This window comes from Lycorma delicatula, chromosome 9, assembly GCF_047948215.1.
Source record: "Lycorma delicatula isolate Av1 chromosome 9, ASM4794821v1, whole genome shotgun sequence".
In the NCBI taxonomy this organism is placed as follows: Eukaryota; Metazoa; Arthropoda; class Insecta; order Hemiptera; family Fulgoridae; genus Lycorma; species Lycorma delicatula.
In genome coordinates, this window is record NC_134463.1 from 32820127 (window position 1) to 32847976 (window position 27850).

Sequence of the window (27850 nt, forward strand, 5' to 3'; positions counted from 1 at the left end):
TTTAATTTAACAAGGATGTACCGATTGATGCACTGTTCCTAAATGAAAAAGGAGTTCGAAAGAAACGTAAAGAAGAAAAACCTGTTTGTTGATTACAGAAAGAAAAGAAATAAAATTAAAATAATATATAAATAAATACTAGTATCAACGCTCTTTGAAATCCGCGTATACATAGTCAGTTACCTCACGTTAAGTTTTTAAAGAATTTTCTTGAATTTTCATCTGAAAATACATTAAATTAGTTAACATTAATTATAAAAATTCAGAAATGAGAAATGGAGATTATAAAAAAAAAAGTATTATATTTTCAAATTATGTAATTTAATTTTTCGTGTAATATATTTACTATCAGTAACTTAGTTATCTGAAAGAATCTTACGGGCAATAAGAGGAAGTAGCCCTAAAAAAAAAAATAGAATGGACGAAATGTTCAATTTGGTAATGAATCAATAAATTTTAATTTTTTAAATTTTGCTTGAAGAAATAACGAAAAAAATAAGTAAAACTTTCCTTTTTCTAAAGTCGATAATTTGAAAATAGTAACGTTTAAAACACACATACATATATTAAAAAATTGATGTGTATATATATATATATGTGTGTGTGTGTGTGTGTGTGTGTGTGTGTGTGCGTGTGTATCAGTTTTTTTTAATAGAGTTCCATAATATAAAATGGAGTATTATCTCATTAGATAAGTTTTACGAGAGGTATAAAATGTTATACTGAATACGGAAGTTCGTATTTCCCCCACTCAATATTAGATAACGCTTGATTCACCTGCGCTGCTATTGGTTTATAATATAAAGGTGGGGAACTTACCTGTACAGGTTGTTACAGTAGATGAAACGGGGCGTTCTTCTTTCCTCTAACAACTTGTAGGCAGGCGTACCTGTATCGATTCACAAAGGTGAGGTGAGTTAGCCCGTCCTTTTGTCCGTTTCCTCCCCACTAGCAGATATTTCACGTCCATCTTCTTACATTCAACTCTGATGGAGGTGTTTTCTTTAGTTTTATATTTTAATTAATTTCTTTTATACATATTTCAGAATTTTTCATATGTAATCTTTCTGAAACAATTATTTTTAATTATATTAATAATATTTATATCACTAAGCTCTGTAGTTATTTAATTGTTTTATGTTATGCTGTAATTTATAATTTGTTTTAAAGAAATTATAGTAAGTCGAATAAATTTGTTCTAATTGTTATTTTTAAGTAATTTTGACATTTTAAATTCCTTTTATAGATGAAATAGTCATTATCAGAGCGGAAAATTGTTTATTTTTTTTAACATTCTTAAATTCGCCTTAGTCTAGATTTCCCTCTATACAGCTATGTATTTATATTAACCTGCCTCTAAATTTCTACTCCAAATAATTAAGAGATTAAAATATGATTAGCCAAGTTTTTAAATTTGGTAACAAGAAATAAAATATGTGAATGTATATATATATGTATTATTAATTATTATTATATGTATACATATATGTGTGTATATATATATATATATATTTCTTATCGTCATAATTTAGCATATTTTTTTTGGATCAATCCAAACTGAAAATTACTTTTATATTTTCCTTAAAGTAGAATAAAATATTTTTATCAAATCTTCTTTAATTAAAAAAAGATATACCGATAAAGTAGTGTTCATATAATAAACAGACATTCGAAAAATACGCAAAGAAAAAAACCTGGTGTTGATTAAAAGAAGAAAAAATGCAGAGAAACTACAATTTATAACTAAATATTGATATCAAACTTCAGTGAATGCTCTTTGGAATCCCCAGGTTTATGTATATAGTTATCGTAATCTAATCTTTCTAAATAGCTTTTTTGAATTTGCACCTGAAAATAAATTAAATTTATTAATATTAATTATAAAAATCCAGCAGTGTGAAATGATAATCACAAAGAAAAAAAAATTATATATTTTCAAAGTGTGTAATTTTTTTAAATATTACCTAGGGCTACACTTCTTTTGTCAAAGTGGAATGGTTCGTGAAATGTAGCTAGGTATGGTTTTAAACTTGTTCCATGTTTATTAAAAGACCTATTCATGACCATGCATACGCTATCACAAATATTGTTATTACCTTATTATCGATGTAAAAGTAATATATTTTGCCAGCTGCAGAAGTTTTCTCCTTTATTATTTTATGGAAGTAAGAAACCTGAAAGATTTTTAACAAAAGAACGACACCATTTATTTCACTGAAAGGAAATACTATAAGGTTATTTATCTTTTTCAATAATAAAGTAGAAATATAAGTTTACTGTTTGACCTTATTATATACTTATACCTGCTGGTAAAAAACCTTGAAGGTTAAAACATCCTTAGGAGGGTATGTTAGGTAAACAATATTTTAACAAATAGACATCTTTACGGTGTCAAAAATTTTCGTATTTTTTGAAAATACTTTGTCCGTGTCTTTTACCTGATTCTATTTTTTTTCTTCCTTTTAAATCTTGTTAAATGGTGATAGTATTAGTCTGAAATGTTTAGAAATAACATGGTTTTTACAGGTCAAAAATTTTTAGTTGTGATGTGTGCACGTGTGTATATCTTTTGCTTTTTCTTTTTGAAATGGGGTCGACTTGTGGATATTGTGTGTGTAGGTACAAGGAAAAAAGATTCTCATGTCAATAATGACATTGAAGACAAAGAATTTCTTTTTTCTCTCACTTTTAAAACTTAATGGAACATACTGAAGACAGGTTAAAAGACATTTGACGACTCGGTATTCTTTCTTTCAAAAAGAAAAAGAAGAAGCAAAAGAAAAAAATAAGATGGCGAAAAATCCATTATCTCAAAAATCCATTTTGTTCCTTTTAAAAGAGCAATCCACGTACCTATCCGTCTGTTTTATTATTATTATTATTATTATTATTATTATTATTATTAAACATTACATTTTATTTTCTTCCTCCATTCTACAACTAACTACTTCTAAATCTTATAATACATTTTCAATTTGGAACATCTGTAATCAACAATTCCAACAAAATTAAAATTTGTTAATTTTTTCTCCAAACTTTTAAAACCATTAATTAATATTTTATTTTCGGTTGCACTTTATTTATTTATTCATTTAATATTAATCCAAGTGGTTTTTAAATCAAATTATTTATGTTGTTAGATTAATTTTTTACCTTATAAACTGCCAAACCTCCACGGATTCGAATTCATAACCTTTCGGTTAAATATTAGAAGATGATACCAATTCGCCAAGGAGGTCGGAGGTATAGTATTTGTCCATTTTTTTTTATAAATAATTTTTTCTACTATTTAAAATTATGATTTATGAAAAATATTTATTTTTTAAAACGCTGATAAAAAAAATGGTTGAAATTATAGCTAATTTTTCTTAAATTTCATTTAAGATTATAATTTTTCTTCCATTTTGGTTTTTCATTTAAATTTTGTTATTGTAGGTATTTTTAAATAATTCAATATAAACTTATTTTCGTAAGTCTATCAATGAACAACATCACGTCAATTAGAATACAAAAAAAAACAAAAAAAAAACATTTTTTTGGACAATATTTTTTTGGACAAAGTACACGATAAAAAAACTAAATTAATTAAAATAATTTGAGAAAAATAAATTTTTCTTTTTTTTATCAAATTATATTTACAATCGTTTTTGTACATTAGAAATCAAAAGAAAATTTCTTGACAGTTATCAAGTTATAAAGGAATTTTCCTTGAAGCACCTTAAGAACATTCGAGATATAAAAAGTAAATTAAGTATCATAAGCATTAATAATGTCCGGCCAGTAATGAACTAGAAATCTTAATAATGCTCAGTATACTAATAAAATTACAACATTAAAGGAAAAATAGACTCATAGGCACAAGTAACAATAGAAATAGAAATACTTTGATAATGCGAAATAATTAATTTAAAAAAAAATTCGCTTTAGTCACATCAAGAAATTTTTTTCTTTATTTAAAATGTTATGCTGAATATAAGATCGTGGATACCGGTGTTCCTTGGTGGTTGGGTTTCAATCAACCACACATCACAGGAATGGTCGACCGCTTTTTTCTGTTTAGCCTCCGGAACCACCGTAAGGTATTACTTCAAAGGATGAATGAAGATGATATATATGAATGAAGTGTAGTCTCGTACAGTCTCAGGTTAATCATTCCTGAGATGTGTGATTAATTGAAACCAAACCACCAAAGAACACCGTTATCCACGATCTAGTGTTCAAATCCTTATAAAAGTAACAGCCTTTACTAGAATGGTCTACCTGAGACTGTAAAAGACTACACTTGATTTATACTTATACATATCATTCTCATTCATACTGTGAAGTAATACCTTACGGTGATTACGGAAGCTAAACAGAAAAGGAGAGCTCCTTTAGCAGCTGTTTTGCAGTTGATGTTAATGGTGTTTATTTTGAAATAGAAAACCACCTTAATAAATGTTACATTTTTTGGTTCATTTCTGTATTTTCATTTATTTATTTCATTTTTTTTTTTTTATTAAACCTTATGTGTACTTTAAAAATTTCATATTGTGGTAATGTATTAATTTCGTGGAATATAATGTGGTACGAGTAAACTTCGTATCTTTTATTTACGGGTAATATAACTGCTAATGTATGTATGTCGTGGTAAGAAACCCACATACCGTTTTTGAATAATCTTTTAAAAGCAAAATTTCATTAATAAAAAAGTGGGATTGAAATTTATTAAAATAATTAAAAAAACATTTTATCACATTCTTTGTAAATAATAATACGCAAAATTAATTTTTTTTTTTTTTTAATTTTATTTATTTATTAATCTACTTTCAAATAGGCTACAGATATGAAATCATTTTTTGACAGATGAAATCAAAATACTGTACTAAAGATCAACGAAAATATCACCGAATAGGATAGAAAAAAGTAAAAATCCATGTAAAAAATTTCAGCCTAAAGAAATTAGGAGGTTAATTACTAATAGCACTATAAATTTTAATATTTTATTGATAGGATTTCTTTTTAATAATGAACGTATATAAACTAATACTCTAAAGAAAGGTTAATTCCATTCAGGAATTTAAATAGGAATTATATACAGGATTATAGGAATCCTTATATTCCATTTAGGTTGTAAATATAAGGATGAAATGAAATTCGAATGAAGTAATCAGTCGTACGTAAACCTAGAAAATATGAGATATTCTAAATCAATAGCTTTTCGTAAGCACTTCCTTTTTCCGTCTGAAAAATATAGTAAATTACAATTATCGATGGTTTTTTTTTTTGAAAAATGAAAATTCTATGTATAAAAAAACATTTGAAAGGTATTCTACCCGTAATTTCAATCAATTTTCATAAAATTAAAATTACAATATCCTCGACTAAATCTTACGATCGTAAAATTAAGCGTAGAAATAAAATTTTGTTAAGGACATACAAAAATAAAATGGTTGGGAATTGAGTTTTTTTTTCATATTTTTATTAATATTTAAATAACAGTATAATTTATACCTTTGGAAAAAATTAAAATCAACCGTTTGTTCAATATTAATTTCTTTAGATATTTTTCAACATTATAGATAAATTTATCCTAAAACCTTTGTTTTAAAAGAAATGTATTTGGTCTGCAATTAATTTTATTAATAAAATATAAATAAAATTATCTTTTTGTGTTAAGGATATCAAAAATATATAAATTAAAAAGGAAACGAAAGGAAAAAATTTTATATTTTAAATTCCTTACATTAAATCTTTATAAAACAGACTAACAACGAGAAAAAATTTTAAAAACCAAACCTTAAAAGTATATTCAAGTTTATTATTTTTAATTATAATACAAAGTTCAATTTACATAATTTTGTAGCAGAAATTAAAAAATAAATGGTATAGTAAAATGGTAAATACGTCCACGAAATTCCAACCTACGTGGCGGAGTGGTAGTATCTCAGCCTTTTATCCGGAAGATCCCGGGTTCGAAGACCGGTCAGATATGGGATTTTTCATACGCTTCATTCTATATTGTCACAATTTACCTTCGAGGTTATCTGGTGAATTTGTTATAAATTCAAAAAAAATTTTCATTTGCTTGTCGTTCTTTTCTGCCTTAATATATAATTTATGTTTAGAAAAAGCTGAAAAATAGCGTTACAGTATCATAATTATGAAAATAAGGTAGCCAAATAGAATGTAAAATTAATAAATTTTAAGATCAATGTGATGATCTATGAACTGAAATATAGGTGCTCAGAAAGGCACACAGAAAACGAATTGAGGCTTTTGAGATGTGAGTTTAGCGCAGAAAGATAAATGTCAGATGGTAAGACCACGTAAGAAATGAAGTATTAAGAAGAATTGGAGAGAACAGGAAAACGATAATGGAATTGAATATAGAAAAAGGAACTGAATAGGACATTTGAAAAGGTGTTTATTAGTAGATGCGATAGAAGGCTTGGTGAATGGAAGAAAACGGAGAAGTTTCAAATATTGAATGGGATTATGGAAAAGGAAACATATGCGAAAACAAAGTGTTTAGCAAAGGATAGAACAAGGTGGAGAGAAGTAGCCGTGACAGGACTTGCCCTAATGGCAGAACACTATGAATGAATGAAGATGAATCTGGTGCAGGCAGAAGTTTGTGACTAGTAGTAGAAAAAATTAAAAAACTGATGTAATGATAAGTCATTTCAGTTTAAGATATCCAGATTTGGTGAATTTGATATTACAAAAACGTTTGCAGCAGATGTTTAATAAAAAAATAAAGCTAATAAGTCGATCACGTAAAAATTTTTCAGGCTATTCTCTCAAGGACATGACATTTAAATTTGATAAACTATTAATTTTTATTTCACTTTTTTTATATTCGTTTGCTTATATGACTGTAATAATATTGTATTCTATTCATTTAATTTTCTACAGTGAATAAATATCGATTTGTTAGAGTACTTCACCGTTATCTATTATTAACAATAATCACTAAATTTTGACAAAATATTTTTCTGTTAATTAATCATTAAATTTAGAATATGCTCTTTTAATTTTGCACAAATTGTTTTTTGTGTAAATACATTACAGCTGGATTTTTCGCGTCCGGGATGATGGGATGTTCGGTCATGCGTTTTGGAACCTTTTTTCACCTCCATTTATAAGAAGTGGGCAGTTACAGGTAAACTATATAAAAATATAGGTGGTAGGGAGAATTGAACAAGTTAGAATAGAGAAATGTGGTGGTAGGTATCAGGCGTGCCCCAGAATTGGATTGGTTAACCCCCTTCCGTGATACCCCTTCATCTGTGCGAATGTACCTCTATGTATCAGGTAAGAAGAAACGCCCATAGAGCAGAAACAAGGTAAATCTACTGCGCAGGTGTTTTAAGGTGTAATACTGCGCAAGTGTAAAGGTACGAGATAGGTACGTTACCACTGGAGGAATATTGTACAGGTACCGCCCACCTGATTCTAAACAGGTGGTAACTGTAGCCCCGATCGATACAGCAGCCTTCTACCCTTCTGCCCTTATTCCTAGGTTCCAAGTCCCCGGATACACACCCCTTTTTCTCTCCCGTTTGTGGGTGGAGTTATCCTTCTTACAACAACGTATATTTATCTTCGATATTAATTTATTTTACTTTTCTTTTTTTTTTTTAATACAAAACGTTTTTAATAAAACTCTATAACTTATTTATTATTCATATTATTTAACTTTTAGTTATAAAATTTGTTCATAAAAAATACTTTAAAATTATATTGCTCGTTAAAATTACCTTTTAATCAATCATCTGACTGGTTTGATGCATCTTCATCCCATTCTAATTTGTACCTCAGCTAGCTTTAAAATTTTATATTTACTTATTTCATATTTTCTAATAAGTCTTCTTTTAATATTTTTATCTTCTTCGATTACTTCTGGTACTAGATTCTTAGTTATGTGTGTCTTAATACAAATATATTGCATTAACCTTGTCTTTCCTTTTTCAAGATTCTTCCAATACATTTTCTTTTCTTCATTTCGTCTTTGATTTCTTATTTTATCTACTAATTTAATTTAACCGTTTTCCTTTAATACTACATTTCAAAATATTTTACTTTTTGTTCTTCTCTTTTCCTTATAGTCTGTATTTTATCCTTATATGGTGTTACGTTCCATAAAACTATTTTCACTTCATTCAGTTTTTATATTTACATTTGATGCAAATAAATTGATTTTATCCATAACAGCAATTCTAGTGGCTTTTTTGGCTCTACTTTTATTTAGCTTGTACTTTTTAGTTGATTTTAATTTTCTTACATGCTTGTTAAAATAATATAATGTATTATGTTTTCTTATGTTTATATCTTTTTCTGTCGCCTTTATTTTATTTTCTTAATTGATCTATACTATTTTCCCTAGTAACTGGTTTCCTATTTTCTGCCAAAGTAGCAATATCATCTATTTTTTTTCTTTAACTTTTTCTCTTCCTGAACTGTTATTGGCTCTCGAAAGATTATAATTTTTTTATTTCTTCTTACATTTAAAAAATTAATAAGAAAAAGAGAAGAAAAACTCATTTCCCTTTTTTCTATACTGTTTTTCAAAATTTTCTATTTTTATTTAGCGCCCCCATTTTTATACTAATATTAAATGATTTTTCTTTCTCTGTATTTTTATTTTCTTTTATTAACATTTTATTTTATTTTCTAAATAAAAATTTATCAAAATTGGTAAAATGTTATAAATTAGATTTGTTTTACTTTCCCTCAAAGGTAAAATTTTAACGCAATAATGTTTCTGAAAAAAATTGATTTTCACTCAGAAAAATCTCTGGTTTTATATTTTTATTTTTATTAAAAATAAAAATAGTTATTAATGATTACGGTAGATTCCGGATCGGGCCATTTTGGAACCTTATGGTCTATTTGGGACCATTTTTGAACCGTATTGCTCATATGGCCATATTATGCTATATTAACGAAAAGTGAGGAAATATACAGAAATACAGTACAGTACATGCTATTAAACAAATGTAAGATCTTATTATTCGGAATTTATTTAAAATACAGTAATAAAGTTATATAAAAAACATTATTAAATAACTTTTAATAAAACTCTTACACCATTAATAAAAAAACAAATAAAGGTAAAGGCAAAATAACGTGTACCTTTTATATTAAATAAAACAAAAAATATTTACTTTAATGCCTCTTGGTTAAACTTCTTGAAAAAATTCTTCTATTTTGCTCTGTCCTCTCTTTCTCTTTATATGACGTTCTAGAAATTTAGCACAGACTGACAGTTCTGACAGCGGCCTTCATTCACTACCTTTTTGCATAAAATACTCCTGAAGTCCGTCAATGAATTTTTTTTTGCATTTGGTGTAGATATGCTTTGACTTCAGGTTCGTCTTCATCATCTCGAACTTCGTCCAGTTTCCAAGTAATCTTTTTGATTATTTCTTCATCACTTCCACACAACTTGAAAGAATTACTTACTGTGCAGACCAGTACGTACACAATTTTTCTCTTAGTGGTTAAAGAGGAGTTAATTCCTCACTGTAGCGTTTAAACAATGGTTAAACGATTTTCCTAACTAATGAAATTGTTTTTTGAGTCAAATAACTGATGAGCCTTCTAAGCGACATTTTTGACTGTTAAGCCGATATAGGTTTATATGAATTATACCAGTACGTTTTTGTTTCTATGATGGTGCCCCAATTAAATGGTTGTCCCGAATAATCGATGATCCTATTAACCGGAATCCACTGTATTTTAAAAACTTTAAATGTGGGGTTCAGCAAATTTTTATCATAGTTGATTTTTTATCATTCGTGAAAACATTTATAAATGATTATCAATATAATTTACAGAAGAAATATAAAAGCCTGAAAATTTTTCATTTTTCAGCAATAATATAAAAATCATCTTACTTGTGTCATTTCTCAAAACGATTCACTATCATCTCATATTTTCTTTTTTATAAAATTTAATCTAACACTACTTAGTGTACTATTTTCGGATATATTGTATTTTTTTTATTACCTTTCACAATTTTCTCCGAATTTCTATTTGTTTATTAATTATGATTAATTGATGAAAATAAGATTACTGATAACTTTCAGTCAAAATGTGAGAAAAGCAGTATATATATTTTTTTAAAGTATATAAATTACTATATACGAAAAGTAGAATATATTTATTTTTTTTCTTATTAATTCAGTAAACGTAATTTTATATGAAAAACTGGTTGCCACTTCTATAATTCTTACAAGAGAAATAAAGTCTAAGCGTTTTTTATCAGTTAATGATAAGTAAAATTGGATCAATTTGGGCATATCATTAGATGTGATCCACACATTTTCCTTTCGCCTTTTCTTTTTCCCCTTTTTCCCTTTCCTCATTTTCATTTTACCATATTCCCTTTCCCGCTCCATTTCCCATATTTCATCCTTTTCCTCCATCATTTCTCTTAACCTTAGTTTCTTTTCCCCATTTCATTTCCTTTTCCCCGTTTTCCTATTTTTATTTTTCAATTTTCCCTTCTTCCCTTTTTACCTTCTTCCCTTTTACTTTTTCCGATTTTTCTCTTTCTCCCTTTTTCCCCGCGCGTAAATCGGTCCAGTATTTTTTTAGTCTGTAGCGGACACACATATCGGAAATTTGAAATGGAATCGTAAAATATTTAGTATAGCGTATGTTGTTTTACGTCCAACAGATAGCGCTGTTTTAAAAAAATAAAACATGTTTTCCCTGACACAGATGTGACATCTTAGGTGTATATAAATAGTAGTTAACCAAAAAAACGCGCGAATTCGAATGCAAGTTGTGTCAAAATTTCAAAGCAATCGAAGAAGAACTTTCGGAGATTTAAGATTTTGAACAAACGAAGATTTTCATTTTTATTTATATAGATTTCAGAGCTGATCTTTAATAAAACGATAAATTGAATCCTGGTCGATTTATACCAGTTTTTTTTAAATTTTATATAAACTTAACTATTAGGAATAATATATACTTACCCCAAATTAAAGCCGCTCTTCAATAGAGTGTATCTCCCCGTGGACTGCAAAGTAAAATTTCTACTAATTTCTTTTTATAGACAGATTATTTACTCCATTTTGTATGCGCAAATTGAAAATTGAAAGACAAAAGTTTTTTACCTGTACTATATCTTCATGAATGTAATTCGAGTTATCAGTATTAATAATATCTCTTTCTCTCTCATTCTCACCCTGTTCTCGGCTTTTTTCATGTAAAATATCGTCTTATAAAGCCATATGGTTCATGGCTAGAAAAATGTTAGAACTTTATACAAGACATTTAGATATTCCGGTGGGGAGACGTAAACTGCTAGAAGAAAATTTAAACAGAAAACTCTAGCGTCGTATCTTAACACTAAAATTGAAATAGTATAGTTAAAAACAGTAAACTGGACTTAAATGAACGACCGACTGAATATAATATCCCGCTAAATTCAAAGACGTAAAAATGAGGTCTCCCGCATTCTACAGATGTTATTAAAGACGGCAAATGACGTCGATACGGTATTCAAGAAAGTGTGGAATATTATCATATGTTTCTTGTGTATAAAGAAAAATAATGATCTTCCTTGTTCTACTCTGAAATTGAACAAAGCCTGTATGAAATACGAATCCCGATCGGGCATGATATTTTTCATAAGCTAAAAAACTTTCAATTCATGTATCTCCGCACAAACATTGATCTTATGTATTGAATTAACAAAAAAAAAATTTAAAAATAACAACAGTATTTTTAGATTTTAATTCCTTTACAATGCATTCGGTAGCCCTCTTGGGATTAAAAAAGCACTGTCATTTCACATTAAAAAACCAAATAATTTTTTTTCTATTTCTTCATTGATTATAGGTATAATTTTAAAATTAGGTAAATAAAATTTTTTAAGAATTTTAAAGGTTGAATTTGTCTGCCGTGTTGAAATGATTTGTGTTATTTTTAGATTTATTATTTCTTTTACCTGTTTGTTAATGTATATTTTAAAGACTGTTGAACAGATTTCTCGCTTATTTTTCATTTTATCAAGTTATGCAATGAGTGAATCAAACTGCAATCACTTTTAAATTTTAGGTTCCAAACTACAGTCTTCTCATGATAAAATTTTTATCTTTTTATCGCTTATTTATCTAATATTTTACAAGAATAAGGCTTTTTTCTTGCAGTATTATTTATTTCAGGTTGTTGTTAGAATTTTTTCTTTATTTTTTATTTCCTTGTACGAAGTAAAGGAAGTATTGTGATCGTGAAAAATTTTGGTTTCCAGATTTCAACAGAAATATCCATTTTGACCATTCCTGAATCCATTTTGACTAGATTCGGCGTGTCGTCTGTACGTACGTATGTATATATGTATGTATACATATATCTCGCATAACCCAAAAATGATTAACCGTAGGATGGTAAAATGTTGGATGTAGGACTCTTATAACTTCCAGTTGTGCACCTCCCCTTTTAATTGCAATCGACTGAACCAAAAGTGTCCAAAAAAGCCCACTTTTTCTTAACTGCAGTAATAAGCTCTCATTGATAGCATTTCAACAATATATTCCAGATTTCAACGATGTTTCCAGAGTTATAGCCAAATAAAATTTTAAATAATCAAATATTTGGATCTTAGGGAAGGCACATCGGTTTGAATCGGTCTTCATCACCTTTTATTTTTCTGTTTAGCTTCCACGAATCACCGTCAGGTATTACTTGAGAGGATGAATGAGGATGATATGTATGTGTAAAGTGTAGTCTTGTACAGTCTCACATCGACCATTTCTGAGATGTGTGGTTAATAAAACCCAACCACCAAAAAACACCGGTGTCCCCGATCTAGTATTCACTCCCTTCTTTTAACTTTTTTATTTTTTAATTTAAATATATTGATTATTAATAATTATTAACCTCTCATCGTAAAAAAAATTACTATAAGTAATAATTCAATAATAACAAAAAAAAAAAATATCAGAAGCTTTTAATGAAATAGAATTTTATGTACTTTTAATTTCAAAAATATGTGTATATGTTATTTAATAGGCGTACAAAAAAATCATGAGTTGCCACATCAAATTTTTTTAGATGAGAATGTTCTTTTTGAAATTTTCATCTTTCTTTTTATCTTATCTTAAGCTTTCTTTTATAAATTCTATCGTAGTTCTTTCTTAAAAAAACATTTTAGTATAATGATATTGCTACTAAAATGATCATAATAAAAATTATATTGTGACGTAGTTCTAAATTAGTAAATGAAAATGTTTCAAATAAAGTTTTATTTTTTACAAGCTTATGAAAATATATTAGGTTTACATTATTATTGTTATAATTTATTAACTACTTTTTGAAGTATAATTGAGCTTTCCTTTTTTTATATATAGAAAGGCTTCTCTGTGAAATGACACGTAGTATATATTAAATTCAGCAGATTTTGTCGTTACAATATTACATGATTATTTTATTTAATAATGATAATAATAATTTAATAAATCATTCAGGTTTCCACGATTTTGTTTTACAAATGATTAGAAATCTATCATCTCATCTGTCGTCGCGTATCAATGTCATTTATCGTATACAGAATGTGTATTTATCTGATTAAAATGAATATTATTATTTTTAGTTACTATAATATTTTTTATTGTGTTGTTATTATAAATTTATAGAATATATTATTTCCTCGGCGAATAAAACAAGCTAGAATAACAATATTAAAGGGGAAGTGATCATGTCAAAAATGAGATATCGGATATTTTAAATCTTTACGATTAGGGTCCAAATAGTTCATCTAGACACAAAAAAAATCATATGTATATATCTACGTGCGTACGCATGTATGTCGCATGGCGTGTTTTTATTTATTCGTAATTAATAGCCATATTTTAGATCTTTTTACGTGTTCTAATTTCTCCGCGTTGTACAAAGTAATTTAATCGAATATCTTATAAGAATGAATTGTTGCCTATATATATGCACTTTGATGCAGTTAAACAATATTGTTTGAACATTTATGCATTGCTTAGCATAATGTTCTTTATAAACCGGTTGTAAAATTCCATTTTGTAAAAAATAATCAAATGAAAAAAAATACGGGCCTTGGAGCTTAAATATTGTTATCTATATGATTAATTATCTTGGACAATTTAAACTGAAACCAGACTCGATATGTAACGGATATATTAAAGATTAAATTACAGATTTTAAAAATCAGTAGCCTGTGTTTTTTCTTTTCATTATAAGTCACTTGATAGATCTTATCATTATAATATACACATTCCTTTTTTTGTGATATTCCTTTATTTTTACGCTTTCCGTTTATTTCTTCTTTCCTTATTTTTGTTACCAAATAACAATTCTTGATATATGATTATGTGCCGTGATATATGATCAATTAACCTACTTTTTATTCCAATGATTTTTTTTTTTCAAAAACGTTGCTACATCTCTTTAATCTTTATATAACTACCTCTGATTTTTTATATTTAAAAATATTACTTTATTGTTTCTATATCTGTTTCGTACTTTACTTTTCTAGTTATTAAATCTTTTCTTTTTTTGGTAACATTTCTTTTGGTATCTTTTTGTATTGAAAAATCTTACGTTATTTTAATACTTAAATGAGAAAAGATTTATTTTTTTATTAATTACATTTTTCAGTGATTAACTCGTTTTCAGTTATGCATAAAAGAACTAAATACTTTTAAAAAATCTTATTTTATTTATTCTTGAAATGTGAATTTTCTTCTCAGTATCTTCTTTAGTTACTTTTGTTTTATCGTTTACCTATGCATAAATTTAAAAAAAATGGGTGTAGTATTTAGCCATATTGGAAATAGAAGAGAATGGACAATGAATGTACACGAAAATGAGGCAAAGGACCAGCTTTAGGACAGATAATCATATGATGATGGACCAATAATTCCATCATATTTTTCTGCCATTTCTGTATTGTAGCTTATCCTTCCTGATTTGCTATTTTTTCATAAGATTCCTATGAAAATTATAAATGAATTTTCTTTCTTCTTGTTCTTAATTTCAAGTTGTTTTTCCTTGTAGTTATAAAAATATTTTTTTTTCAGGATATTGCAATGGTTGCACAGATTACTTTTGATGTTGAATTAGTTAAATACGAAATTGTTTGCATTATCATGCAAATAATATCTATATTTCATTATTAAATTTTATTAGTGTCTGTAAAAGGCGTAGTATTTTTATCAATTCATTTCCTTTCAAACTAGATATATATATTGTTTGATTAGTTTTCCATCGCATGAGAAGTGAACTGTGTTCACTTCTCATGCGATGTTAGTTAGTTCCGTGTTAGTTAGATAATTTCCATTTACAATGCAAGTTTATTGAGAGGGTGAACAACTAATGAGTTCTCAGATTGATAGGGCAGAGAATTTTCAGAAACATAACTTACTTGTCTTCTTCCTCTGACTGTTTTATTAAAATCTAGATTTTCGTCAGTTAATAGTAATTTTTTAATATTTTGTCCTTATATTCAGGAATTGATACGCAAAATTCTTCGTAATATTTCCTAAATGTGAAAACATTTCTACATCTGTCTTTGACCTCACTCTGTCTTTGTCCCCACAAAAAGAAGTCGCATGGTGACATGTCTGAAGACCTCAGTGGCCATCTTAACAACGCTTCATCATCACAACCAGTATAACCTACCCAACGCTATAGGAGATGGTTAGTCAGATAACCTCTCACGTCATTATGGAAGCGGGTTGGAGCTTCATTCTGTTGGTAATTGAAATCTTGGGAGTCCTCTTCAAGTTATGGCATCAACGAAATCTGTAGCACGTCAAGATACGAGTTTCCCTTTACAGTTCTTTCTGCAAAGAAAAATGGCCCATAAAGCTCCTTCTGCATATGGTAGCAAAGGCGTTCAACTTTGGAGAATCTCGATGTGCTCAATGATTCGTTGAGTGTATTCTGAACCCCAGATTTGAACATTATGCCTATTGATTTGGAAGGTCGTCTCATCACTGAAGACTATCCTGTCTCCGAAATCATAATTTTCCAGGAATCCCTACATTCTATACTGAAGACAGTGCGAAGTTGTTATCTTTTTCAGTGAGTGCCTGAAAAAGTTTCACCTTGTAAGACTTGAATTTCAAACGCTTCCGAAGAACATCCCAGACTGTTGAGCGAGGCAATGCCAACTCACGGTTCACTTTCCGAACTGATTTCATACAGCTGTGTTGGAAGGATTGCCGAACTCTATCCACTGTCTTCTCTGAATGCGAAGGACAGTCAAAGTTTTTGCCATTGCATAGGCAGTTTGCCTCCATGAATTATGCAAATGCTTAATGGAGTTCTTGACAGGTGGATCGACCCCAAACTGTCGCCGAAAGTTGCGTTGAACTGCGATAACAGATGTTGTCTTTGCTTATTTCACAGCACAAAATGCCTTCTGTTGTCTGGTAGGCGCCATCTTGAAAAATTTGTTCTCATTGAACGGCGGATACTTCAATCAAAACATGGAGTATCTAATAGCAATCGGTGTAACTTACATCTCTCTCCATACACTGGGCACCAAAAAAACATAAAGAAAAGCGTACCATCTTTTTCGGAAACGCCGTAAAAGAATAAATAATATATGCCAGGAAAGTGTTATTTGATGACAGCTTTTTTATCGGCTTTACCCATCGGTCAGTTTTATTTTATTTAACAATAATTTAGATTTTAATTTATAGGTATTATGGAAAGATAAACGTGGTTTGTTGGTTTTTATATTAATAAATAGTAGATGGAAGAAAAATAAATAAAAACGACTGAGGTACGGTCAATAAATTAAAAATTAAACGAAAAATAGTTTGACTGATACATAACGCTATTATGTCAACAACTTTATAAAATTACTAAGTGGTAGAGAAATAAATAAAGGGAGTTGAAATTAAATAGAATAGAAGGTTGAAAGAGAGGGGGTAGAATCGAGGGAGTAAAAGTATAAGAATGAGATCCCTAGGGAAGAATATTCTGGTGATAGTACTTAATAAGACTATTCCTTCCTTTTCCCCCTTCCACCTTTTAACTGCCCTTCCGGATGTCTGTTTAATTGTCCACTTGTGTACAACAGGAAATATATAGTGCTGACATTACAAGAGCGAGTGGTTTCCTTATCAGTTTACCTTTTAACAATCATTTTATACCTCCTCTTCGTCTGTACCCATTTCCTTCCTTATCAACATCTTTTATGTCATTCTAATCTTTATTCTTGTTATTTATGAGTATTACAGTATAGCCTAGTAAATCTAATCCTAATTTTACACCCTCTAAATTTATACTGAAGTTATATCAATCAATCTATCAATTTATTTTTATCTATTCTTTTACTTTGCTTTTAAGTTAGGTTGTAATTCTTTTGTAGATAGAATCTTTCATATAAGACGGTTTTCCTGCAGGAAGACTACAAAACGTTTTCCTATTGGGATGGAGAAACCTGATTGTAACATAGACGTAAATTTTGTGATAAAATATTATATTACTTTGACTAGTAGCATTGATATGTGCAAACGTAGTATGCGTAATGAAAGAAATATCTTATTTTTGAAATTTTTCTTAATTTGATAGACTGATCTAGGGAAAAGGAAAATAATCGAGGAAAAAGGAATTATTCTAAAAGATTCTTAGCCTGGTTCCGCAGGCTATAGAGAGAAACAGAAGTCTTACAATAGACGATTCATATATTTCAATGATTTTTTGTTTTAGTCAAAGATGGAGTTGTGGTCAGTTTTAATCCCGTTAAAAAGTAACATCAATAATAGTTGAAAGATTTTTTTTTTTGCAGTTGTTTTGTAAGTTATCTACTTTATTTCTTTAAGTGCAAATTTTTTAATCTCAAAATGTTTGTTACGTCCTAAATCCAAAAATATTTATATTTGGTATTTTAAGTGCGTTCTTTCGAGAAATTCTTTTATAATGGAATTTAAAAAAATCTTTGTTGCCATAATATATGACCTACCAATTTAGCTTAACCAACTTATAAAAAAAAAAAACAAAAAAAAAAGTCTTATTTAATTTCTCTATTTTTTCTTTTTTTTTAATTTTTATCAACTCTTTCAATTTTTAACTTTCTTATTTTTGTCATACAAAAGCTAAATACCATAAAAATATTTTAAATCTAGTTCGCTTTTGTATTGTTTTTCCTTCATCCAATCATTCATAATCTTATAAAATGAATTAGAAATTGCTTTAACTTTTTGTATGCTATATTTTCTTACGTTAATAATGAATGAGTGCATATTTTTTTATGTTCATCATTCTTTTACCTTTATTTTTTTCTTTCCTTTTATTCTTATGTAATTTATTTTCCAGGTGAATCTCTTTCTTATTTAGAAATCTAAATTCTTCAGTAATTTTTTAAGTTTATTTTCATCTAATATAAAATTATTATTATTGAATTTTAACATCTTTTTTTACTTCTCTTTGGTTTTAATCCCTTCTTAAAGATTTTTTTCTTTCAGTTTTTTATTGGTATATATAAAATGAAAATCAACGAAGAAAATTCTTGTTATAGTCCATTCTTATTACAAATAACATTTTTTTTAACGGTAATTTCTTATTAAAACAATTTTATTTTTGTTTTTGATTATAATTGTTATTCTTTCTTCTTTAAAACTAATAGTAATATTTATTAAGTTTTTTTTTTTTTTAATACTTTATTAAATATTATTTATTTTAAATATTTATAAATTAACTGGTTGAACATTTTTCAGTTATTTCTAAAACAGAAAAACTATTCTCTTATATTATAATGTTTTATTTATTTTATGTATAATAAATCTCTTTTTTTTGTTTTATATTCTGCATTAATTTAGATTTATAAGTGTTGGTCAAGATACATTTTTGTGTAAGAGTTGGTTTTTTTTTGTAATAGGCCTGCATATTTTACTGAAACGTATGAAGAAGAAAATGATTGATTTTTTTTTTTAGTAATTTTAACATATAACCCCTTTTTTCGTTCCTTGAAAAAATTTCCATAATAAATGTGTAGGATTTTGATAGATGATATTAGAAAATATGATTATTAAACTTATAGTACAGGTGTAAGCTGCTGAGGTCCCGGTGTGGTATAAGTTAAAAATCCTCGGGAGTTTTTGTTTTCTTCGGATTTTAAAGGACGAAAATATTAAAAATTTATTTACATATTATGCATTTATTTATGTCTGCTTACCTTCTATTTGGTTCTATATTTAAAGAGCACTTTAATTTTGTCATGAAACCTTTTGTAATTGAATGCGAGTTTAATTATTTAAAACAATGAATGAAAGGATAGTACATTGAAAAATGTATTTATTTATTAGAACAAACTTTATAGTAATTATAAAAAATATGTACATAAAACACATCCCCGTTTTTTCTCTGTTTTTCTTTGAAACATAATTTGACCTTCATGTTTCAGTTAAGATATAATATAAAAACGTATAATTACGTTTTTATACTTGTATTAAAGTACATTTAAAAACATAGATTTTCTATGATATATTTTCATTTTTCTTTCAATATGGTTGGGTAGCTATTAAAAGAAAACTAATGCTATTTTGGTTATTAGTAAATGTAGTATTTTCGAATAATGTTGCTTTATCAGTACTGTTTAAATCTGATACATCATTTCATAATTTAATTTAAAAGTAGGCGGTAAAATGCTTTTGATGGAAGGAAAGTAACTTTCGGTAATTCGGAAAAATACGAAACCCATAAAAATTGTAAATATTCGAGTGCTCATTTTTCTTCGTTTTAAACTGTGAGACCACCGTTAGGTATTGCTTCAAAGGATGAGATGATTAATTTGTAGCGTGTGAAAATGTCATCCCTGACCGGGATTCGAACTCGGGACCTCCGGATGAAACGCCGAGACGCTACCACTCGCGCCATGGAGGCCGGCATCCGAGTGCTCTTAGATTACAAAAAACATTACATCATTTGATTTCAAATAATATCTTATTTTCAAAACATATATCAATTTTTTTTTGAATAAGGCTTATTTTGAAGACTTAAAATTATTTATCTCTTTTTTAATCATACAATTACGATTTTATCATTATGATTATGATTAGGTTATGATTATGACCTAAGTCAGCTGATTTGGTAGTCGAGATTTCCAGCATTCAAGTACTAGTAAAGTCAATTATTTTTACACGGATTTGAATACTAGATCGTAGATACCGATTTTTTTGGTGGCTGGGTTTCAATTAACCACACATCTCAGAAATGGTCGACCTGAGACTGTACAAGATTACACTTCATTTACACTCATACATAACATCCTCATTCAACCCTGAAGTATTATCTGAACGGTAATTACTGAAGGCTAAACAGGAAAAAGAAAAAGAAAGGTTATGATTATGAATTTTTACAACTTTTAAGATTTTAATTTCTTTAATAGGTGTTAAATATTTAACCAATATTTTAACCTTTTTTATGGATATAGAATTAATTTTTTTTTTTTACAAAAATCCAAAACATTCTCATTTGAGGTGATTTTAAACACATTTATAACATTTTAAAATAAAAATAAGATTAAAAAATTCGTATTAATTTTTTTATAGATTTAACAAATCATTATTGCTTAATTTTTTTTTCGATAGATCATCTCTGAACCGTGTGAACAAACTTTATTTTTCCTTAAAAACTTTAATCTTCTGCCATCTCTCGGTCATCTTTTTCTTAATCTATCTCTTCTGTGTTTTCCTAATTCTCCTGTTGTTCCCTCTTCCGTTTTGAGACACTTTAATTCTATTAAACGACTTAATTTTGTTTTCTATTTTCCGATTTTTTTTTGAGATCCTTTCTATTTTTGAAAGTCAGTTGTTTTTACTTTCAGATTATGAAAGAAATTAAAAATCTTTCTTCAATCATTTTCTTTAAATGACCGTAAAAACTATTTTTCCGTTTTTTAATTGTCGATTATGTTTTCAAATTTTCTATATAATTCCGTTTGATCTTAAAACATTTTTATTATTTTCACACTTCGAGCCTAAATATTTTTCTTTCCTTTTTCAAAATGTTCATTAATCTTTCTTGATTACATAATTTTTATTCTCCCGTCTAGTTATCGCTAACTATAGCTCTAGAAGGGGAAGTATTGTAATCGGTGCAGTTTGAGCATATGCGGTTTTCACCGGATCTTAATGTTTTGACACCTAAGGAACCCAAAAAAACCGGATGGAAATTTTCCGGATGTTAATGTTGTGTGTACGTATGTGTGTTCGCTGTTGGCCTCTAAATCACCTTATATCTCCAGAACTACTAGATCTATTTTGACCAAACTTAGTCAGATTACTTCTATGTGTGGAGCATTGATGTCATTAAATTTTCAACATAAAAGGTCAGGGAGGTGAGGCTGTAGAGCAAGGTTACCCTCGGTATCTTGAGATCTCGCCTAATTAAGGTCATATTTTTCTTAGCCACATTTGTTAACAATTAAAAAATAACAATATTTGCAAAATCGCACAAATGCTCTATCCCAAAAAATGTTCTAAACTTTGAAGCTTTGTTGCGATCGCTATGATGGTATTTTTTCATTGTGGTTTCTTCCATTGTCGTCTAATTACGCATATAAATTAACCTTTATAATACTGGGAGACCCAAGCCCCCCCAAGCGGACTGATCCAACCAAAAGTTTAATTTTTTTTTCTTTCCTTTTTTTTATTCAAATCAAAACTGCTTTAGAAAAAGATTTTTTTATAAAATTGAATTTTGACTCCCACTTTGGGGTTTGCGTAAAAAGTAACAAGCATAGTCCTGTGAGGTATGAATTTATACAATTTCAAAGGAGCTAAAAACGATTTATTATTTTAAGTAATTTAGATAGAAGTTTTTTTCTAGTAATACCAGATTTGAAATTGTGGTTTTAATCTCAAGCCAACATTTTTATCTTGTAATTATAACGTGGGAATTTTTCAATATATTAATTATATTTTATTTATAAATAGCTGCGTGACGGGAAAGTCCTCTCTATCTGTGGTGTCAGCTTTTTTATTATTAAATTATTTATTTATTATTTTAAATATTCTTAATATTTTTTATCGTTTTAAAAGAAAATAATCTTATTTACTAAAAACAATTGGGCTGAAAACCTATTTCCAGTTCTCCTGGACATACTGTACTTGACGAATCGGGTATTATTTTTTTTTTATTCTGTTCGGAATGACCCACAGATATGTAATCGAATTTCAAACTTGAGACTCCTCTGATAATTTCTGAAAAAACCCTAATTTATCTCTCAAATAAGGAAATTTCCAAGGTTATTGCTAGGAATATCACTTTGTTCATCGATGCTTCATGATATATCTGCAGGTCTTTCCGAGTAAAATAAAAAACAAAAAATCAGTTCCATCCGTCCAGTGTCGGACGGATTGTAAGTAGGATTTGAGCGCGAATTTTACCTATGGTAGGTAATACATAAAAAGTAGGTGATACCTACCTTCATTTATAGGTATACCTACGTTTAAATGGTACGTAATACATCTATTTTAGGTAATACTTATGGTAGGTATGCATTTAAGATATATATAAATTTCTGGATGGTTCAAAAACATTCTTGTTCTTGAACCACAAGAAAAAGAAAATAATTTCTTTTAATTATTTTTCTAAATTTAATTAAACATAAAATAATTTTTTTGTTTGTATATATTTTCTTAAAATTTTTATATTTTTTAAATTAAAAATTGTATAACCGATATACATGTATACATAATATAGGTATGGGTTTGTGCGCGTATACGCAAAAGAAGCAGGTGGACACGATACGTAAATTAAAATGACCCTCCCACCGTTTCCCCCTACCATTTTATTTTATAATAATATGTTACTAAGGGATGTGTATAGAAGAGGTATATCTGCATCCCTTCTGTTACAATCTCCATATGTAATGAAGCCTTTTCACGTCACTGTCTTCTAAAAACCGCTTCCTCCCTCCCCCACTACCCTTCTCTTATCCATTACATTCACCCTTAATTTCCCCTTTCTACTATTACACTGTATTTTCTTGTCCGTTACTGTTTGTTGTGTGTATTTTTAATTAGGAAACAGTTTTAATATACGACAGACATGAGACGACACTTCTTTTCGCCTATTTGTAAGCTATGAGTTTTTGTTGATACAGTCCAACGGCGATGGGTTTCTCTGCTTTTTTTTTCTAGCAGGTTTTAGTTTTGTAGTTTTTTGTCGTTGATTTTAATCAATCCTTGGTTCATACGTATTCGTTGTTGAACTTTGTATTGACACATATATATATATAAAAGTGCAGAAATCAAACCGTTCGTTTATTTATCTAATTTAAAAATAGCTTTCATTGTGGGGAAAAAAGGATTTTATTATCAGATGTAATATATTTCGAATAACTAATATTATTTATTTTAGTTTGTTCTTTTTAAAATGTGCGGTATTTTTTTTGTTTTTATGTAATAAATTTTTTTGTGTTTATTAGTTATCGTAACAACAAGTTATTTTATTTTTTTTATATTAATTAAATTGATGTAAAATAACTCTCGACCCATGAATAAATTTTTATAAAATAAATAAATGAATTGACTGTAAAATTTAAAAAATAGTTTTTTATTTGACTCATCTTTAAATTTTGACTGCAAAAGTGCCAAATTAAAAATAAATAATTTATTTTTATGAATCCACGTTTAAAAAAATCAAAACTTAAAATATATTATTTTTAATTTAGTTCAGTATAATACGAATTAATACTTTAATTGAAAATTGTGGTAATAAAAAAGATTAATTTATAGAAAGAAATAAAAGCGTATAATTAAATCCATAAAGGGAAAATACAAAAATATATATCTATTTTAAAAGAAAAAGAAAATGTTAAATAAAGTTACAACTAAGGGATAAAGAGTAACGAAACAAAATATAAATTAACTTAAAATAAAAGAAAACATAAAATGATGAGTAACTAAGAAAAGAAGGAAAGAAAGAAAAAGAGAGTGGAAACAAAAGTAGCTTAAAATAATTAATTCCTTTATAATGATGGCGTGTGCTTGTAAAAACGCGTTTCGTCGCACGTATTTCCACGTAATGGGACAAACAAGGCTTTTGCTTTTCCATGATGCCTGCCGCCTTGCTTTAGCCTTTCTTTTCTTTCCCTTGTCTCGATTTTCCTTGGCTTGACTTGACTGGTGTGTTGTTTCTTGTATATTGCTTTGTGTTAACTCATTGGAGTGTAATGTAACCTTGTTACTTTGGCTTCTTATTCTTATTATTATTATTATTCTATGCCTCCCCTTCGGTTTTTTTTTCATATTTTCATTCTTCTTTGGCATGTCTTCGTATCATTAAATTAATGTGATAGGGTAGTGTATATATATATATTGAAGATCTGAGGATGTATACAAATAGAAATTGAATGAAAGAATGAATAAATAAATAACAACAATATTTTCCGTAATACGTTGAAATAATAGTAATATTTAATTATTACTACTAGAATTATTAAGGAAATTTATACAGAATATAAGTAGAGAGTAAATTTACTTAAGGTGTGATTCTAATTCATAAAGAAAAATACGTGTTTTCCTGTTAAATATATTTTTCTTAATTAAATATTTTTCATAACTAAACGAAATGTGAAATAAATAGTGTTTTAAATGTAAATTTAAAATTTCATGATTTACTTCGTTAATCCTCCTTAAAAAATAATCTTTGAATTGCGAAAGAAACAAAAGGTAAATTTGTAAAAGATCTTTCGATCTAATAAATTCCGTTAAAAGTAACAAAACTAACTTCAAAAAATAAACTAATTGGTAAAACAGTAAGAATGTTAAATATTTTTTTAAATTGAAATCCTAAATTTCTATTTTTCCTAGTATCTACCAAATTATAAACACACAACTTATCAACACTTAATAATGAGAAGCGAATTAAAGGAATTGATGTTTAAAAATAAATTTTAAAGTATTATTTATTACCATTTGTTAAGTAGTTTTATTTTTTGAGGTTTATATAATTTTAAATTATTAAATTTTATTTAAAATATGGGTAGGATCACAAAACAAAAAAAAACGTGAACTCCATATGAAGAAATTCCATTTAAAAAACCTAAATGATGAGTCCATAGGGTCTCGATAAATATAAGGAAAGGAATTCGGAATAAAGATGTTAAACAACAACTTCTAAACTTTTCAGGAATACGAATTACTTTTTATTATCATTTTTTCATTTTTCATCTTCAAGAACTTTTTTCATGAAAATATTTTAAATACCAGAATTATTTTTGGTTATAGATTAATTATAATGAAAAAATAAACGTAAATTAAGACAAATAAAAACTACCTTCAGATCCTTTATATAACCACCCTAATATTTTCTTTTTCCTATTTTTTTGCTGCCGTCTTTAATTTACAATTGGTCTCAATTTACCGGAACCTTATGTAAATTTGAATAAAAAAAAGATGACTACATCTTTGAGCGATTCACTTGGATTCATTTATTCACTTGGAAATTCCTCAAAGAACTGTATATGTATATATATCTTATACAATATACATAAATGTATAATAAACATAAATAAGTACATATATACGACAAGCCCAAAAAAACTTGATTCAGCAAATAGAAGAAAGTTCCAAGAAAACTAATTTCCGAGACTATTATAAAATTTTTGGTCAGGCTGTTCAAAGATATGAACCACCCACCCTTATGCTGAGAGGAAAAAAAGGAAATATGGCCCACACCAATAAAGAAAATGCTGAAATTTTGGCAGAAACCTTCAATAGAATCCTCAACTGTGACGACCCCCCAGAGCTTTTTGAGATTGACACTGAAACTCCAGTTAAAACTTCACCAGTAAATATCAACCCGCCAACAATTCAACAAGTTCTCGCAGCCTTAAATGAAATAAAAAACTACAAATCAAGCGGAGAAGACCAGCTTTTCGCAGAACTCTGGAAACACTCATCAGTTTATTCAGTCAAAACTTCCCTACATCTATGCCTCGTGAAAATATGGAACGAAGAAAAACTTCCAGAACACTGGACCACAGCCCTCATCCATCCATTACATAAAAAAGGGGATAAAACTAATCCTGAAAACTACAGAGGCATATCCCTCCTGGATTGCACATACAAAATCCTGTCGAGAATCATATACAACCGATGCAAAGACCAACTTGAACTGGAACTTGGGGAATACCAAGGGGGATTTAGGCCATGGAGAGGTTGCCCGGAGCAAATAATATCCCTAAAACTTATGATGGACTTATATAAAAGACGGAAAAAACAACTAATAATCACCTTCGTCGACTTTAAAAGGGCTTATGATTGTATACACCGACCATCCATGCTGAATATTCTGAGAAACCTGGGCCTTCACCCTAAACTCGTAAACATGATAAAATTAACTTTAACCAATACCCAGTCCAGAGTGAAATTTAGAGGTGAACTCTCTCAACGCTTCTACATAAAAACTGGATTGAGGCAAGGAGACGGCCTCTCACCACTCCTTTTTAACTGCGCCCTTGAATTTGTCATGAGAAAATGGTATGAAATAAATCCCAAAAATATAAAAATGGGTACTAAGAAAAACTCCATCACACTAAATCGCCTAGGATTTGCAGATGACCTCGCTCTTTTAGCAAATAATATTCAAGAAGCCAAAACACAAATCATGAGCCTTCAAAACCTAGCACAAAAGATAGGGCTTCATATCTCTTTCGAAAAAACTGAACTAATGGCCATAGATCCTCTGGTAATAGAGCACATTACGGTAAACAATCAGAAAATTAAAATAGTAAAACAATTTAAATATCTAGGGGAAATAATAACTTATAATTTAAATGAAAAAGTGACATGGCAAAACAGGACAAATAAAATGATTAAATCCCAAAAATTAACTTGGTCAACATATAACAAAAAATGCCTTTCTGCTAAAACAAAACTTAAACATTATAAAACTGTAGTACAGCCAGAAGTCACCTACGGAAGCGAGACTCTTTTCAAAATCACTCAGAAAAACCGAATTGAAAAAATTCTGAAAATAGAGAGGAGAATTGTCAGAACGTGTATCAATAAAAAACACCAAAAAGAAGGCCAATGGTGGATTGTGCCAATTGAGGTGGTGTATCGAGAAATAGAGCCTGTTACTGATACTATGCGGAAAAAAAGAATCTCTTTCTTCGGTCATCTCATAAGGACACCGCAAACAAGACTGTCAAGAAATATCATTGAAAAGCTCTGGTTCCAAAAGCTAGAACTAGGATGGATCAAAGAAATTAGAGAAGATATGAAAGAATTGGAAATTTCCCTGACTGACCTACAGAATAAAACTGGAAAAATTACAAAGCTAAAAGAAAAAGCATTAGATTTAAACAAAAGACAGACAAACGACAAAATACAACGAAGAGGGTGTTTACGGATGAAGAAAAGAAAGCAAGATCTGAACGGATGAAGAAATACTGGGCAGCTCGAAAGAGTAAAATAACACGCTTTTCTCAGAAAAGATCCAACTAAAATTGACTTAAGTGGTCCCATGTTGGCCGTAAAAGCATAATAATAATAATAATAATAATAATAAAGATGAGTCCAGAAAACATTGATAACGTTTAGAACATAAAAATGGAAGAAAACACCAAAAAATAGTCCATCGATCACAAAGAATATCTAATCAAACAGTGAAACAAATCAAAGAACTAACAAAAATAAGTGGCGAAACGAAATGAAGAATTTTGACGGTGCACAAAACCGTAGGTAGCTGATTCACCTCAGATATCACAGAACTCAGATTTAATGTTTGCAGTCGCCTTAGGGGGCTAACATCCTTGCTGTTATCCAGAAGGTTTACCGCCAGCCAGTTCACATGTTTGTTCAGTCTTATTTTGTATCATATGTAGCGAATTACCGAATCTCCTCTCGAACGATTG